Below are 18,568 nucleotides of genomic sequence, written 5' to 3' on the forward strand. Positions count from 1 at the left end.
AACCAGACTGTATAGGAGGTAGAAGTATACTATTTAGAAAACCAACTTACCATCATTATTAAACGCAGTACTTGCCAACTTCATTTTTAAAGGCCATGGGCTTTATGTGCCTAAAACAAAAGTGTATGTACAGTATAGTTACATTTTTTTCTTTTAAGTTTTGGATAGTGGAGAGGAATCTCAGTACCCCTGCCAGGTTATTTTTATGCTTTATGTGAATCTTTAAAGCTGCAACAGGAAGTTAGAGACAATCTTCCAAAATGTGGAGCGTTCTCTTCTAAGGCCTCGTACACACGACCGAGTTTCTCGGCAAAAACCAACAAGAAACTTGCTGGGTTTTTTTTGCCGAGGAAACCGGTCGTGTGTACACTTTTCGTCGAGGATCTCGTCGAGCCAAAAAGAAAGCATGTCTTCTTTTTCCTCAACGGCAATGGAGAAATTTGTCTCACCGAAATCCTTCGACAGCCTAACAAAGAATTCGACGAGCAAAACGATGTGTTTCGCCCGTCGAGTTTCTCGGTCGTGTGTACTAGGCTTTAGAAAGTTGTCCCTGGAACAGCTGCCCCCAATGAAAGATTGCTCCTCTTTTTATGAAAATAACCCTAATATTTTATATTTCCCCTCACGTCCTCACGATTTTACCCTGTGACAATTGTCACTAGTAATAAAGAGAGGGTGAACATCCCCAACGGGGACAATGATAACAGCAAAAAGAATTTCATTTTTTCCTATTCCATTCAAAAATATAGAAAAAAAAAAAGTTTTGGTCATATACACCCTTTAAAGCATACACAAAATGAATCAAATTTGCAGAAACACTAGATCTGTACACGCCCACATCTTGAATCACTAAATGATTCCAATGGTGGCATATTCCTGGTTGAATTTAAGGTCAATTAAAGAGGCTGCTATTATGTTAAAAAGAGTGCTACAGTGCCCTTATTAATAATTAATTAGGTATAACACATTCGTCATTTGAATGATTAATTCCAGCTGAGTGGTTTTGTCACTGTCCTTTAAAGTTTTTACTGAAATCAGTGTTGTGTTAGCATCACCTTTAAGGAAGGTGTTGTTATTGCCAACCAACAGCCCATCTAGTCATGGCTGATTCTAAGCAGGGCATCAGGCTTCCATTTAAAGTTTATCATTATTCAAAGAAGCACAGTTATGGTTGCCTAAAAGCACTCACACCAAAAATTCACAGATTCTATGGATTGGATATCTAGCTATATATTAGACCAGTCAATGTAAACCTGGAGCTAAAAACCTAAGTAAACTTTCAGTTCAAAGGCGCTAAATACATTGCAGCTGCATCAGAACAAAAGATGTTTAATGTGTTTTAGTTTGTTTTCTTTAGAAACCAGCCACAGCCTGTCCCCTTTCAGCACCCTGTAGAGAAGGGCCCTTTCTCCTTCCAGCACCCTGTAGAGAAGGGCCCTTTCTGCTTCCAGTACCCTTTAGAGGGCCCTTTCTCCTTCCAGCACCCTGTAGCTAAGGACCCTTTCTCCTTCCAGCACCCTGTATTGAAGGGCCCTTTCTCCTCCCAGCACCCTGTAGCTAAGGACCCTTTCTCCTTTCAGCACACTGTAGAGCAGGGGTCTCAAACTGGTGGCCCTCCAGCTGTTGCGGAACTACAAGTCCCATCATGCCTCTGCCCAAGGGAGTCATGCTTATAACTGTCAGCCTTGCAATGCCTCATGGGACTTGTAGTTTCGCAACAGCTGGAGGGCCGCCAGTTTGAGACCCCTGCTGTATAGAAGGGCCCTTTCTCCTTCCTGCACCCTGTAGAGAAGGACCCTTTCTCCTTCCAGCACCCTGTAGAGGGCCCTTTCTCCTTCCATCACCCTGTAGACAAGGACTCTTTCTCCTTCCAGCACCCTGTAGAGAAGGGCACTTTCTCCTTTCAGCACCCTGTAGAGAAGGACCCTTTCTCCTTTCAGCACCCTGTAGAGAAGGACTCTTTCTCCTTTAAGCACCCTGTGGAGAAGGACCTTTTCTCCCTATGTGGAAGCTGTGGTATCTCTGTGGAGGTCCAACATACTCCCTGCTGATAGTAAAGGGTGTGTTGAAGCTCTTTAGAGAGACCACTGACTCCTCACAGGGAGCAAGGGTTCTTCTCTGTAGCATGCCGGCAGGGGACAGGCTTTTCAACTGAGGCTGTGGTTGCTTTCGATAGAAAATGAACGGTAAGATTTATACATTCTTTTTTGTTTGGGTGCACTTTGAATGTATTTAACTGTGTAAAGTGCAGATGCACTTTTAGATCCAGGAACTGTTCAGTTTTCTTTCTACCTATTGAGTCTAACGAGTTTAAAGTATAGGAAGGAAATCAATTAGGCCACATATTTTGCCCTGGTTTTATAACATGTGTTGTCAATGCAATTTTAAATTTGTTTTGCTCAATTCCTTAAGAACATTGCCTTTGAAGGTATTCTACATCACGCAATTGGACTGTCCAAATGCTACATGTTAGCAGTAGGAAGTTTAGTTTGATCAGTAGCAATGTTGTGTCCTGTGCAGATTCCAGCTTCTTTTCGCTGCTCTCTCCCCTCTTCCCCACCTGAAGGTCCACTCAATAATTACTGAAAAGACCACCCTTTAGCTCCCAAAAAAAAAAAAGGCAGCGCTTACATCCTTGGATGCCTATACAGTATTTCCCTTTATCATGACATCCACAACAACTGCTGGCGTAACATGCAAACAACTATTGTGAGATAAGTCCACTATTGCATAATTCCCTAAGCTTTACCTATATTATATTGTAAATAATTATAGCCTGGGAGTAAAGTGAAATCCTAGAGTAAACTTTAATATTATATATACAATATATGTATATTCCCACAACAAAATGTCTTGTTAAATATATAACTATGAACTGGAATATTGTATGTACTTTAACCGTGGAAGACATGGGAGTGTTGTGTCATCATCATCATCTAATTTCTTTATGTTATTGTGAAGATCAGCTGAACATTGTACAATTGTTCATTGACTGTATTCCCTATAAGAACCCGCCAGCAATGCTTTTCTCATCTATACTTTTTGTCTGTGTAGCTGTCTATTTGCTTATAATAAATTTTCATTGAAAAAAAAAAAGACCTTGGTTGATCTTTTTTGATGTGCTACAATGATGCATCTTAGCCACTGCTTTTGTATTGTGCTAGTGCTGTCTAATCTAACTAACCTGTTTGCTACTGGTTAAACTAAACCCAAAACAAAAGGGTGCTAGGGTGTAAACCAACTAACCTGGTTTGGGGGTATACTTGTACTTATAACCTAACCCGTAATAGTATAAGGTCTACTCATTGAAATAACAGTTCATAGGCAAGCAAGGTGAGGGCTTAGAGACCTAGGAAGTAGTCATTGAAGAAGACATCTGCTTAACCCACAATGTCAAGAGTACTAATTTCTTTATATAAGTTGTTTTATGTATTTTTTGTTGTTATGCATTTTTTTATTGCTGTGTGGTTGCTAGTTACACATTGCTATCCACGTATACATTCACGCCGCTGCTGGTCTCCTTCTGAAAATGCTCATTGTCATGTTGATCCTCTGGCTTCAGTGCTTTTTGGGTCACTCAGCAGGGCAAGTTTGCAGATCAGGAAAGTTGGATGTGCGCACCTGCGCCTATGCTCCAGATTCATGGTTCAAAGTACTGAAGCCTGAGGGCCAGAATGACAGCTGAGCAGCTTGTACCCTTAGGCCTCGTACACACGATAGGTTAACCAGAGGACAACGGTCTGGACCGTTTTCATCGGTCAAAACGGATCGTGTGTGGGCCCTATAGGTTAAAAAAAAAGCAATCTTGTTTTAAAGTTTAAAATCCACGCATGCTCAGAATCAAGTCGACGCATGCTTGGAAGCATTGAACTTCGTTCTTTTCAGCACGTCGTTGTGTTTTACATCACCGCGTTCTGACACGATCGTTTTTTTAACCTATGGTGTGTAGGCGTGACGGACCATCAGTCAGCTTCATCGGTTAACCGATGACAACGGTCCATCAGACCGCTCTCATCGGATGGACTGATCGTGTGTACGAGGCTTAAAGGCCCATACACACGATCAGACTTTTTGACAACAACGGTCCGACGAACAGGGGGTGATCGGTCAATCCAACCACAAGTACACTACATCCGACAATTGTTTTTGGTTTTTCAGCGGAAAAATGTTTGCTGTGAATGCTCTCAAACTTTCCGCAACAAATGTCCGATGGAGAATAATCCGATCGTGTGCACGCAAGTCCATCGGACTAAAGTCCAAAGTACTAACACGCATGCTCAGAACCAATGCTAAAGATCAGACAACAATAGCAGAAGTTGCCCAAAGGGTGGCGATAAAGAGCTGAAAAACCACGTGATTTGGTGAAAGTTGACTGAATATGTTCAGCCGTGTGTATGCAGAGCAATATCACGGGCAATGCCCATTTGGACCAAAATCAACGGAAAAGTCAGATGGAAAGCCTCATAAACACGATCGGACTTCCATCGGATTTTTAAGTGGATTATGCTCTGAATAGGCGTTGGCCGTGAACTTGTTCTGCATACACACGGCAGGACTTTTTCAGCCAACTTTCACCAAATCACGTGGTCTTTCAGCTCTTTACCGCCATTCTTTGGGCAACTTCTGCTATTGTTGTCTGATCTTTAGCATTGGTTCTGAGTAAGGATGAGCTCTGGCGTGTTCGCATGCTACACGTGCAGAGCCCGCCAGGAAGTGTGCACCACGCTGCGCTAATCACAGCCAGGAAGACATTTTCCGATCTCTGCAGCCGAGCATCGGGAAATGTCTCCCTGGCTGTGATTAGCGCAGCGCCGTGCACACTTCCTGGCGGGCTCTGCACGTGTAGCATGCGAACACGCCAGCGCTCATCCTTAGTTCTGAGCACGCGTGTTAGTACTTTGGACTTTAGTCCAATGGACTTGTGTACACACAATCGGATTATGCTCCATCGGACATTTAGGCTGCATTCACACCTGAGCGTTTTGTCGCCTGAAGCGCGACGCCCCAAAACGCTAGAGGGGAAAAAATACATTATTCTCTATGGAGATGGTTCACATCTCCACTACAAAAACGCCTGTCGCCGAACGCCTGAAGCCCAAACAAGTTCTGGACCCTTTTTTGTCGCTCGAATTTGGGCGTTTGGGCGTTTTACATTGGTGACCCTAGACCTGTAAAAAATCGCGGTAACCCCCCCCCCCCCTACACCTGTTTTTTCTCTCTCCCCCCACCTTGCAGGGATCTTCCCTGCGCCTCTCTGCTATTCCCCTTAATATTCTTTCTAAACCTTTTCTCTTAGGCTGCACTAGCTTATTTCTCTTAAAAAAAAAAGGAGCGGAGGACGGACCCGCGGGTCCATGGTGATTTGCCTGCCTGTTGCGTAGTTGGACAACTGATTATCTGTATGGAAACTTGCGAACAAAGTAGATATCCTGTCATACGGCAATGTAATAGATGGGACGTATGTCCCTCCCTATCTGTAATGAGTTTCTTCGTATTCTCCTGTCCACAAGCAGCTGTTTAACCTGTAATTTTTGTCACTGTGGCCCCTGTGGGCCTGTTACCTGTTCTTAAATAAATAAAAAAATTTTGAAAAAAAAAAAAATCGCGGTAAAAAAACACGGCAAATCACGGTAAAAAACGCTGCGTTTTGTCGCGGCAAAACGCGGTAAAAAACGCCGCAAAACGCTACGCTCAGGTGTGAATGCAGCCTTATGGTGAAAAGTTTGAGAGCATTGACAGCGATGAGAGCATTTGTCCAATGAAAAAGCGAAAACAATTGTTCCGATGGACCGTACACACGGTCGGATTGTCCGATCAAACACGTCCGTCAGACATTTGTTGTCAAAAAGTCAGATCGCGTGTGTGTGGGCCTGAAGTCCGATCGTGTGTATGAGGCTTTAGAAAGAGACATCAGCCAGGGCAACCTCCATTTCTCTTAGGCTCCATTCACACCTAGGCGTATTGTCGCCTGTAGCGCGACGCTATTGCAGCCTGCAATACGCTGGAGGGGTGATTTAACATTGTCGGCTATGGAGATGGTTCACGCCGAACGCCGAAACGCTGTACGCCTGAAGCTCAAAACAAGTCCCGGACCTTTTTTTCAGGCGGCTTTCGGCGTTCGGCATAGCCGACAATGTTGATCACCCCTCCGGCGTATGTTAGGCTTAAAAAACGCTGCGTTTTGTCACGGCAAATCGGTAACATACGCCTCGTTCAGGTGTGAATGCAGCCTTATGGCAGGTGAACATGAACTCCAATGCCTATACATAATAACACAGCCCACAGAGCTATCATATGCAGTAACCTATAGTAAAGCGACTCATAATTACATTTTTATTGCTCTTTATTTCTATTTAATAAGCCATAAATTAACCTTATTATTATCTTCAAGAAAAACATAAACATAAAGCCTTCCATATTAGGGTTGGTAATTCAGTCCAGCAAACTTAAAGTGGAGTATTTTTTTGAATCAGTACCAGAGATTGTACTTATATTAATGAAGAGTGTCCCGTGTACCGGTGGCTGTAGCGTTCCTTGAAATATTCAGTCCTCTGCCCCCCAGATACCTCTGTGGTTGTGATGTTCCGGTGCTGAGGAGGTTATTATTAGTGGCTGCACCTATCACAGGCATTTGTCAAGTGCTGACTATGCCCCCCCCCCCCCGTCTCTTTTAATGGACGCTGTACTAACACCTCCCACAAATAAAAATGCTCTATGAAAGGAGAAGGCCGACCTTTCATTTATCCCCCCGTCATTCATAAAGCCCTTTTCATTGTGGAAACCCGCAGTACAGCTTCTATGAATGGAGCAAGGAGGCCCAAAAGGGTGGGCGTAGTTGGCATTTTTGACCAGTGCATGTGACACGTCGGAGGCATAACTAGGACCTTCAGGGGCCCAATGCAAGAAACCACCCTTCTCTCCGAGTTTAAGGCCCTTGCCATTGATCCCGGGGGCCCTTTACTCCCATCGCTGGGGCCTTTATTACAGAGCCACAGCGCGACCCTTTCACTTGTTCTACAGTCTTAAGGAGGGTTGCCACATTTTTGTAAAGCAAAACCCAAACACTTTAGCGACACACACATATGTATATGTATAGTATGCGCTGTACATATATTTTGTGATTAAATAACATTTCTGATCTTATGGATTTAATCACAAGAATCAACAAAGTTTCCCCTTTACATCTGAATCTGCAGAGTTCCCCTTACATCTAAAATCCCCTGATTTTCTCTTACATCTCAATCTGCATAGTTTCCCTGTTTACATCTGAACCCACATAAATTCTCCTTACATCTGAACCTGCAGAGTTCCCCTTACATCTGAATCTACATAGTTCCCCTTACATCTGAATCTGCAGAGTTCCCCTTACATCTGAATCTGCAGAGTTCCCCTTACATCTGAATCTACACAGTTCCCCTTACATCTGAATCTACATAGTTCCCCTTACATCTGAACCCACAGAAATTCACCTTACATCTGAACCTGCAGAGTTCCCCCTACATCTGAATCTACATAGTTCCCCTTACATCTGAATCGGCAGAGTTCCCCTTACATCTGAATCTGCACAGTTCTCCTTACATCTGAACCCACAGAAATTCTCCTTACATCTGAGCCTGCAGATTTCCCCTTACATCTGAATCTACATAGTTCCCCTTACATCTGAATCTGCAGAGTTCCCCTTACATCTGAATCTACACAGTTCCCCTTACATCTGAACCCACAGAAATTCACCTTACATCTGAACCTGCAGAGTTCCCCCTACATCTGAATCTACATAGTTCCCCTTACATCTGAATCGGCAGAGTTCCCCTTACATCTGAATCTGCACAGTTCTCCTTACATCTGAACCCACAGAAATTCTCCTTACATCTGAGCCTGCAGATTTCCCCTTACATCTGAATCTACATAGTTCCCCTTACATCTGAATCTGCAGAGTTCCCCTTACATCTGAATCTACACAGTTCCCCTTACATCTGAACCCACAGAAATTCACCTTACATCTGAACCTGCAGAGTTCCCCCTACATCTGAATCTACATAGTTCCCCTTACATCTGAATCGGCAGAGTTCCCCTTACATCTGAATCTGCACAGTTCTCCTTACATCTGAACCCACAGAAATTCTCCTTACATCGGAGCCTGCAGAGTTCCCCTTGCATCTGAATCTACATAGTTCCCCTTACATCTGAGCCTGCAGAGTTCCCCTTACATCTGAATCTACATAGTTCCCCTTACATCTGAATCTGCAGAGTTCCCCTTACATCTGAACCCACAGAAATTCACCTTACATCTGAACCTGCAGAGTTCCCCCTACATCTGAATCTACATAGTTCCCCTTACATCTGAATCGGCAGAGTTCCCCTTACATCTGAACCCACAGAAATTCTCCTTACATCTGAGCCTGCAGAGTTTCCCTTACATCTGAATCTACATAGTTCCCCTTACATCTGAGCCTGCAGAGTTCCCCTTACATCTGAATCTACATAGTTCCCCTTACATCTGAATCTGCAGAGTTCCCCTTACATCTGAACCCACAGAAATTATCCTTACATCTGAATCTGCACAGTTCCCCTTACATCTGAACCCACAGAAATTATCCTTACATCTGAATCTGCAATGTTCCCCTTACATCTGAATCTGCAGAGTTCCCATACACTGTAAGATGCGACTCTGCAGACTCTGGTGTAAGGGAGAACTCTGGGGACTCTAATTTAAGGGGGAACACTGAGAACTCTGATGTAAGGAGGGAACTCTGATGTAAGAAGGATTGCTGCAGACTGGTGTAAAGGGGAACTGTGATTATAAGGGGGTCTCTGTTAATCAGAGCCCCCACTTTCATCAGAGTCTGCAAAACGCTGCTTACAATTGGGGTCTGTAGAGCCCTACTTACATCAGATTTGGCAAAGCGTCCCTTGCATAAGAATCTGCAGGGTCCCCTTTACATCATAGTCTGCAGTGCCCCTTTACATCAGAGTCTGCAGTGCCCCCTTACATCAGAATTTGCAGAGTGCCCCTTACATCATAGTCCACAAAGCCCCCTTACATCAGAGTCCTCAGAGCCCCCCTACATCAGAGTCTGTAAAGCACTCATTGTATCAGAGTCTGCAGAGTCCCCTTTAAAATCAGTGTCCGCAGAGCCCCCTTTACATTAGAGTCCACAGAGTGCCCCTTACATTAGAGTGCGCAGAGCGCCCTTATATCAGAGTCTGCAGAGCCCCCCTTACATCAGAGCCTTCAGAGCGCACCCTAAAATGGGTGTATGCAGAACCCTATTACATCAGAGTCCTCTGAATTTCCACTTACACTGAATCCAGATTCACCCTTTATATCTGAATCTCCTGTGTTCCCCTTTAAATCTGAAGCCACAGAGATCCCCCTTACATCTGAATCCTTAGAGTTCCCCTTTACATCTGAACCCACAGAGTTCCCCTTTACATCTGAATCCTTAGAGTTCCCCTTTACATCTGAATCTACAGATTCCCCCTTACATATGAATCCAAAGAATTTCCACTTACACTGTAAGTGGATCATTGGGGACTCTGGAAAATACACAGATAAACCCTAGATTAAGGGGGGGGGGGCTTTGTTGTAAGTATCTAGGGGGACAGAGGACTGAAGATTTCAAGGAATACAGCAGCCATCGGCACATGGAACACACTTGAATAATGTAATTGCCATCCCTGATGCTGAATAAAAATAAATAAAATAAAAAAACACGAAACTTCAGCTTTACCAGCGTATAGTGACTTCCGTGTCATTTTCAGGAAACATCTAGAGCAGCCTTTCTTAATCTTTTTACCAAAATGGGTAATTCTGAAAAGATGTTCAGGCCTCTGAAACCCCAGAATCACCATTTTTGGTGTACAGATAAACGAGTGGTCAGTGTAATAGGACCCCCTTACATTAGTCCTAAGTGGAGAAGTACACAACTACATTGGTTACTAGGGTGATGCCCCTTTTTTATTGATTGTCTTCACAATGCCCCTTTAGAGGTCAAATCAAAAGTGACACCTATCATTGGTGTTCATGTTCAGTGGGAAAGCCTACGTATTTTGATGGTTGGTGTAGAAGTGTATCCTTCACATTGCGGATCAGTGAAACGGCACAAGCTCATGTTGGTATTCACTGTAGAAGTACTGTACACTTTACAATGGTCAGTGTAGAAGTGCCCCATTGAACTGGTGGTTGATTGGTGGTCATAGTATAGAAATTCCCTTCTTACATTGATGCAGGGTATAGAAATGTCCCCTTCAGAGGCGTAACTAGAATCTTCAGGGCCCTGGTGCAAGAAACCATAGGGGCCTCAACAGGGTTGTTGCTGGGTCTACAAAAGATCTCGGGCTAGAGCCCATAGCAGCAAAGTAAAAAAAGTCATGCACTTGGGCGGGCATACACATGTATATAATATACACACGTGTGTGTGTATATATATATATATATATATATATATATATATACATATCGTTACATATCTGAGTGTGTGGATCCCCCACTTACATCAGGGTTCTCAGAGATCCCCCTTACATTAGGGTCCCTAAAGAGCCTACCTAATTCAATAAGGGTCCACAGAGAGCCTCCCTACTTGTACAATAGTCCCCAGAGAGCCCCCCTACATTAGGGCCCCCAGAGAGCCTCCCCTTACATCAGGGTCCCCAGATAGCCTCCCTACTTACACCAGGGTCCCAAGAGAGCCTCCCCCTACATCAGGGTCCCCAGAGAGCCTCCCCTTACATAAGGGTCTCCAGAGAGCCTCCCCTTACATGAAGGTTCCCAGAGAGCCTCCCCTTACATAAGGGTCCCCAGAGAGCCTCCCCTTACATCAGGGTCCCCAGAGAGCCTATACCTACATTAGGGTCCCCAGATAGCCTCCCCTTACATTAGGGTGCCCAGAGAGTCTCCCCTTACATCAGGGTCCCCAGAGGGCCTCCCTACCTACCTACAGGTCCCCAGAGAGCCCCTCCTTACATCAGGGTCCCCAGGGATCTCCTTACATCAGGGTCCCCAAAGAGCCTCCCCTTAGGTCAGGGTCCCCAGAGAGCCTCCTCTTATATCAGGGTCCCCAGAAAGCCCCCACTTAAATCAGGGTTCCCAGAGAACCTCCCCCTACATTAGGGTCTCCACAGAGCCTCCCCTTACATTAGGGTCCCCAGAGAGTCTCCCCTTACATTAGGGTCCCCAGAGAGCCTCCCCTTACATCAGGGTCCCCACAGAGCCTCCTCTTACATCAGGGTCCCCAGAGAACCTCCCTTTACATTAGGGTCTCCACAGAGCCTCCCCTTACATTAGGGTCCCCAGAGAGTCTCCCCTTACATTAGGGTCCCCAGAGAGCCTCCCCTTACATCAGGGTCCCCACACAGCCTCCTCTTACATCAGGGTCCCCAGCGAGCCTCCCTACTTACATCAAGGTCCCCAGAGAGCCCCTCCTTACATCAGGCTGGCTGGTGGAGGTGGGGGCGGCGAAACCATAGGGGAGCTCTATGGTGTCCACAGGCAGGGGGATCTTCCTGGAGCTAGTAGTTTTCCTGAGTGTATCCGGTGGAGAGGGGAGGAGCCTCAGACCCTGTCATGTATCAGCAACAGTGTACAAGCAGAGCGACAATCTGAAAGTGAAACTGATAACTGCCCAAGTCAGAGGCTCCTCCCCTCTACTCTCCACTGTATACACTGACAAGAGAAAACTACAAGCCCCAGGGAAATCTCACCACCCACAGGCACCATAGAGCTGCTGATCGCCACCTCCCATCTCCCCCTACTGCATTCTAAACAGCCAACCAGAGGTTCAGGGTGAAATGCTGGGTCTTGACCCCCCCCCACAGAGGCGGAAAACGGCAGGGCCAAGTGCGACTGCAGCGGCCCCTATAGTTCTGACACTGGCCCCCTTACACTGGTACTCCAATGAAGAAAAAAGCATCCAAGGGAAGCTGGTATTTTGAAATTAGTTCATACAAGTTCAAGTGAGAGGATAAATACATTTGTAGAGCTTACTGGCTTAGGTTAGGCTGCTCAGGACAGACAGGGCTACCCCCTAGGGGTTACCCAGCAGCTTACAAGAAAAAAAACATGCACAAATGACCAACATGAACCAGTGCCAGACAAAACAATAGAGCAATCCAAATTAATGTATTGGTTTACACTTAAAAAAAAAAACAGCATTCCAGGAGCCAGAAAAAAACTCCCCCTTCATCAGTGTTTCCTTCAAAATAAGAAACTTCTTATCTTGATTGTTCACACAGATGTGGATGGCTGGTAACTTTCCTAGTCCAGTACCGTATTTATCAGCGTATAACACGCACAGGCGTATAACACGCACCCTAACTTTAAGAGGGAAGTTTCAGGGGAAAAACTTTCCACAGCCCCCTGCGCAGGCACAGTTTACCCTCTATTTTCAGGGTAAAAAGGTGAGTGTTATACGCCAATAAATACAGTAATTAGCTTCCCTACACAGATTCACACAGGAAAGCCCTTTTCTGAGTCCATTTTTTTTTAACTGAAGCCCTGAAGAAAGGGGAGTTTTTTTCAGGCCCCTGAAACGCATTGCCAGTTTTTAGTGTAAACCGGTAAAATAAATTTGGACTCCTTTATCATTTGGTGTGGCACTCCTTTCATTGATCCCTTACATTGGTTGTCATTGTAGAGGTGCTGCCCTCAATTAGTGGTCAGTGGGAAGAATGTCCCTCTTACGTACAACTGAAAAGATTAATCAGTAGTTACTTCCCTGAGAGGCAAGAGGAAGTTCCTTTCCTGAGAGGCAAAAGAAGAGGTTCTGCCTAATGGCAGCGATGCTGAAACTACAGAGGTACAGTGCGGCAGGAAATCAATCTGCCACACTGTGCAAGGAACCCCTAGAAACATCTAGAGATGGCTGCGGTTCCACAGAAACAGCCTATCTAGAGTACAGCCTATACAGTGGATTCGGATAATATTCACAGTGCTTGACTTTTTCCACATTTTGTTATGTTACAGCCTTTTCCCAAAATGGATTAAATTCCTTATTTTCCTCAAAATTACAGAAACAATACCCCATAATGACAATGTGAAAGAAGTTTGTTTTAAATCTTTGCATATTTATATAAAAATAATAATGACAAAATCACATGTACATAAGTATTCACAGCCTTTGCTCAATACTTAGATGAAGCACCTTTGGCACCAATTACAGCCTCAAGTCTTTTTGAGTATGGTGCTACAAGCTCGGCACACTTATTTTTGGGCAGTTTCTCCCATTCTTCTTCGCAGGACCTCTCAAGCTCCATTAGGTTGGATGCACAGAATTTTTTTTAGATCTCTCCAGAGATGTTCAATTGAGTTCAAGTCTGAGCTGTGGCTGGGCCACTCAAGGACATTCACAGAGTTGTCCCATACCCACACATTTGTTATCTTGGCTGTGTGCCTAGGGTCATTGTCCTGTTTGAAGATAAACCTTTGCCCCAGTCTGAGGTCCAGAGTGGTCTGGAGCAGGTTTTCATCAAGGATTCATCTGCGTTCATCTTTCCCTTGATCCTGACTAATATCACAGTTTCTCCCGCTGAAAAACATCCCTACAGCATGATGCTGCCACCACCATGCTTCACTGTAGAGATGGTATTGGCCAGGTGATGAGCAGTGCATGGTTTCCTCCAGACATGACGCTTGCCATTCAGGCCATAGAGTTTAATCATTGTTTCATTAAAACAGAGAATTTTGTTTCTTGTGGTCTGAGAGTCCTTCAGGTGCCTTTTGGCAAACTCCAGGTGGGCTATCATGTGCCTTTTACTGAGGAGTGGCTTCCGTCTGGCCACTCTACCATACAGTCCTGATTGGTGGAGTGCTGCAGAGATGGTTGTTCTTCTGGAAGGTTCTCCTCTCTCCACAGAGAGTCAGAGTGACCACCTCCCTGATCAAGTCCATTCTCCCCCAATCACTCAGTTTGTCCTGGTGGCCCGCTCTAGGAAGAGTCCTTGCAGTTCCAAACTTTTTCCATTTATATATGATAGAGGCCACTGTGCTCATTGGGACCTTCAATGCTGCAGACATTTTTCTGTACCCCCCACCCCCCCAGATCTGTGCCTTGATACAATACTGTCTCGGCGGTCTACAGACAATTCCTTGGACTTCATGGCTTGGTTTGTGTTCTGACATGCACTGTGCACCGTGGGACCTAGACAGGTGTGTGCCTTTCCAAATCTTGTCCAATTGACTGAATTTACCACAGGTGGACTTCAATCAAGTTGTAGAAACATCTCAGGGATGATCAGTGGACACAGGATGCACCTGAGCTAAATTTTGAGTGTCATGGCAAAGGCTGTAAATACTTACTATATGTACATGTGATTTTTTTTGTTTTTTATTTTTAATAAATTGGCAAAGATTGCAAATAAACTATTTTCACATTGTCATTATGGGGTATTGTTTGTAGAATTTTGAGGAAAATAATAAATTAAATCCATTTTGGAATAAAGCTGTTACATAACAAAATGTGGAAAAAGTGAAGCGCTGTTAATACTTTCCAGATGCACTGTACATTTTAATTGCCACACACAGACCCTAAGTAGGGTCCACAGTGTGTATAATTTCACTTGATGAGGAGTCAGTTTTGATCACTTAATAGAAATAGGATCACATGTATTAATTTATTTAACAGTCAGTCCACTTCAGGCACTTCAGTGATGGATAGACATCAGTGATGTCTTGCATCTCAAAAACTCCAGCAGCAAGATCTCCCTGACAGAACTCAGATTTTTCACCTCAAGCCATAGATCATCACTTTACCAAGAGGAGTCTTATGCCCTGTACACACAAATGGAATTTCCATCGGAAAAAAGTTGGATGGTTTTTCCCGATGGAATTCCGCTCAAGCTTGGCTTGCATACACACGGTCACACAAAAGTTCTCTGAACTTTCGAGCGTTAAGAACGTAGTGACGTACAACACTGCGACGAGGCGAGAAAAAGAAGTTCAATGCTTCCGAACATGCGTCAAATTGTTTCAGAGCATGCATGTTTTTTTCCCCGTCGGAATTCCATACAGACGAACAGATTTTCCGAGAGGATTTTTTTCTGCAAAAGTCTGATGGAGCAAACACACAGTCGGATTTTACGATGAAAAGCTCACATCAGACTTTTGCTGGCGGAAATTCCACTTGTGTGTATGGGGCATTAAACAAGGATGTAAAGATCCAATAAAGAAACATACTGTAGCCATAAACTTTACACTGAGCATTCAGTAGCTGGGAACTCTGGGCCAGAGACCTAATTACAAGTACCGAGATAAGAAAAAAGTAATTTTTATTTTTTGGTGGTCCAACCCTTTAAAACTATCTTGAATGAATGAATGAATGAATGAATGAAAAAATTTATATAGCGCGGCACATGCGAACTGAATCGCCTCTGGGCGCTTTAAACAACATTTTCAAACAGATACTGTAACTAACATTATTAGGCACATAGCAGGAATGTAGTATGATAGTATATATTTTGCCTACATAAAAAACAAAAACACAAAATGATTAATAATAAAGAAGCAGTACTTCGAACACAAACACACAAAAAAATTAAATGGTCACTGGTGGACCTTCGCATACAAATATACTAAAGAACAAGCACCAGTCGGTTATCTATAAAACTAAAAACAGCACATGGTACAGGGCTAATATTTAAAACAAAAACAACAAATACATAAATTACTAGGTGTACTCAACAGATATATATATAAAAATCAGTGAAGGAGGGGCACTAGGCAATTATCTATATTCAAAAATTGAAAACACAAATAAAGAAGTAGCAGTGTGCAATTAGAAAGGGGGTTATTTACGAAAGGCAAATCCACTTTGCACTACAAGTGCAAACTACAAGTGCAAATTGCATTTGAAATTGCACTGAAAGTGCACTTGGAAGTGCAGTCACTGTAGATCCGAGGGGGACATGCAAGGAAAATAAAAAACAGAATTTTAGCTTGCATGTGATTGGATAATAAAATCAGCAGCACTTCCCCTCATTTCAGATCTACCCCTCAGATTTACAGCTACTGCACTTCCAAGTGCACTTTTGACTTGTAGTTTGCACTTGGATTTGCCTTTAGTAACTAACCCCCTATGTTATCAATGTTTTCTACAAAACATATACAAAAAAATAATTCTCACTAATTTTTATATGAAAAAAACAACTTAAAATGCATTTGGCAGTTATCTATAAACATAAAAAAAAATCTGAACCGTTATCTATAAAAAAACAACAGAGAATTAGTACTGCAAAGTTATCTAACAAAAATAAAGAAGGGATACTGGGCACTTTATCTATAAAGAACAATAAAGAAATGGCACTAGGCAGTTAAAAAAAAAAAAAACAATAAGTGATACTGGTTATTTATCTATAATCAATACACAATTGGCCCTGAGCAACCATTTATAGACACAAATGAAGTGGCATTGGGCAGGTATATACTGTAGAATAAAAAATAAATAAATACATAAATAAATAAAACAATAAAAAAAAGTAGAACTGGGCTGATATGTGTAAAAACAGTGGGAAGTTATCTAAAAAGACGGGAAAAAAAAGCAATACTGGTAAGGAATCTCTAAAACTAAAGAATGAAAAAAAAAAAAAAAAGGAATGGTACAGGACAGTTACATATATAACTGATATAACTGAAGTGATATATATAAAATATTGACGTGGTGCTAGGCATTTATATAGAAAATAAACTATAAAAAATAAATAAGTGGAACTGACTAGACAATTATTAAAAAAAATAAAAGCACAGTGCAATGCAGTTATCCAAATAAAGAAGTGGTACTAAGCCTATATCTTAAAAAAGGCACATGGCAGTTATCTTTATTTAAAAAAACTTAAGAAATTGTACAGAACTGCTATCTATATTGAAAAATAAAGTAGTTCTGTATTTAAAATAAAGACACAGTACTGGGCAGTCTTCTATTTAAAATGTAAAGAATTGGTTCTCGCCTGTTACCTAGAAAACAAATAATGCAGAGGCAGTAATTTACACGATATAAAAAATAAAGAAGTGGCTCTAGGTATTTATCTAAATACAAATTAAAACAAGGTACTGGAAAGTTATCTATAACAAAACAGCCAGTACACACCAAGTAGCTTTAGGTGCAAACTACAGAGGACACAGGCAATAAACCATGTAAGAATACTGCAGCTAGCACAATCACCTGCCTGCCAGTAAATTAGGAATAACTGATCTAGCTAAACTATACAGTGTATAAATATATGTACAACATCTGGGATGTATATATATCCTCTACACACTGTAAAATTAACTGACTAGCCTGCCTGCTCTATCTACCTCTATCTACCTGCAAAAAATGACACTCTCTCTGTCCTCTCAACCACCGCAAACACACTACACAAGGCCGACCTGCAGGCGGCCTTTTATAGTTAGGGGCATGTACTAAACCCCCTGAGCCATTATGGCTCTCCGTTTTTTGCAAGCTGTGATTGGCCAAGCATGCGGGTCATAGTGCATGCTTGGCCAATCATCAGCCAGCGATGCCGCAGTGAATTATGGTCTGTGAAATGTAACTCGAATTTGGTGCGAACGACCCGTTTTGTTCGTATTTCAACGAATGATCGAACATACGATATTTGAGTCGAACATGAGTTCTACTCGAATACGAAGCTCATCCCTATCAGTGAAATTGAAAAGGAACCTAAAAATTGGCTGATGGAGCCAAACACTTAAATTTTATTGAAAGTTTTCTTAACTTTCATTCACCTACCAATTATACTCAACTGTCACCTGAGGTTTCATAATTTTTTTATTGGCCAGAATATCTATCATTTGTTCACCCAAAACGTTAAAAATAGCTGAAACCAAGAAACCCCCCTCTACACTCTTATAGCCAGAAAAAAATACCAAACGTCCATAAATGCTACAACTTTTTCCACAAACCACTTCTGCTAGGTACAACATTAACCTAGCCCTTTGGCCCAATGATCTTTGCTGAATGGGAGGATTACAGTTAGTTAGCACATAGACTAACTCACCACCTGCAGAGTATAAAAGAGTCTGGTCACCTTTACAGTTAAAAAAAAAACATGCCAGAGATTAAGAGGTTTCTCTTCAAGGCCAAGTTTTTCTCTTTCGACAGTTCTTAAAATGTATGTCATGGCAAAGCAAATATAGGACATTTGCAGTACATCTCTACAATATATTGGCAATCTGAATTAGCTACAGTTTCCTGCCAGGCTGGCCAGGGGCTCTGGCCAGCTTCTTCTTGAGATAGAGTTGTACATACCTGTTCTTGAGAGGTTTTCTGCCATTTTGTGCCTCACTCACCTCAGGTCTGAAACTGACTTCTATCACATTATTCAGTTTTCCAGAAATGCCTTCACAGAGCGCTGCTCCAGTGATTTACTGAAGAACTTCAAAAGATATTAACTTGGCATGCCGTTTCTCAATTCCACATCTCCATCATTACATTCACTTCTAAAGTCTAGTCATCTTCCTAAATGCTGTTTTTTAAGTCCTCCAGTAGAGGGCCCTCACAAGGAGTCCTTCTTACTGACCTAAGCTCAACAGGCCTACCATTGTTCATGGCTATAAACCTGCATGCTGTAAATCGGGTGC

Source organism: Rana temporaria, chromosome 6 (genome assembly GCF_905171775.1).
Source record: "Rana temporaria chromosome 6, aRanTem1.1, whole genome shotgun sequence".
NCBI lineage: Eukaryota > Metazoa > Chordata > Amphibia > Anura > Ranidae > Rana > Rana temporaria.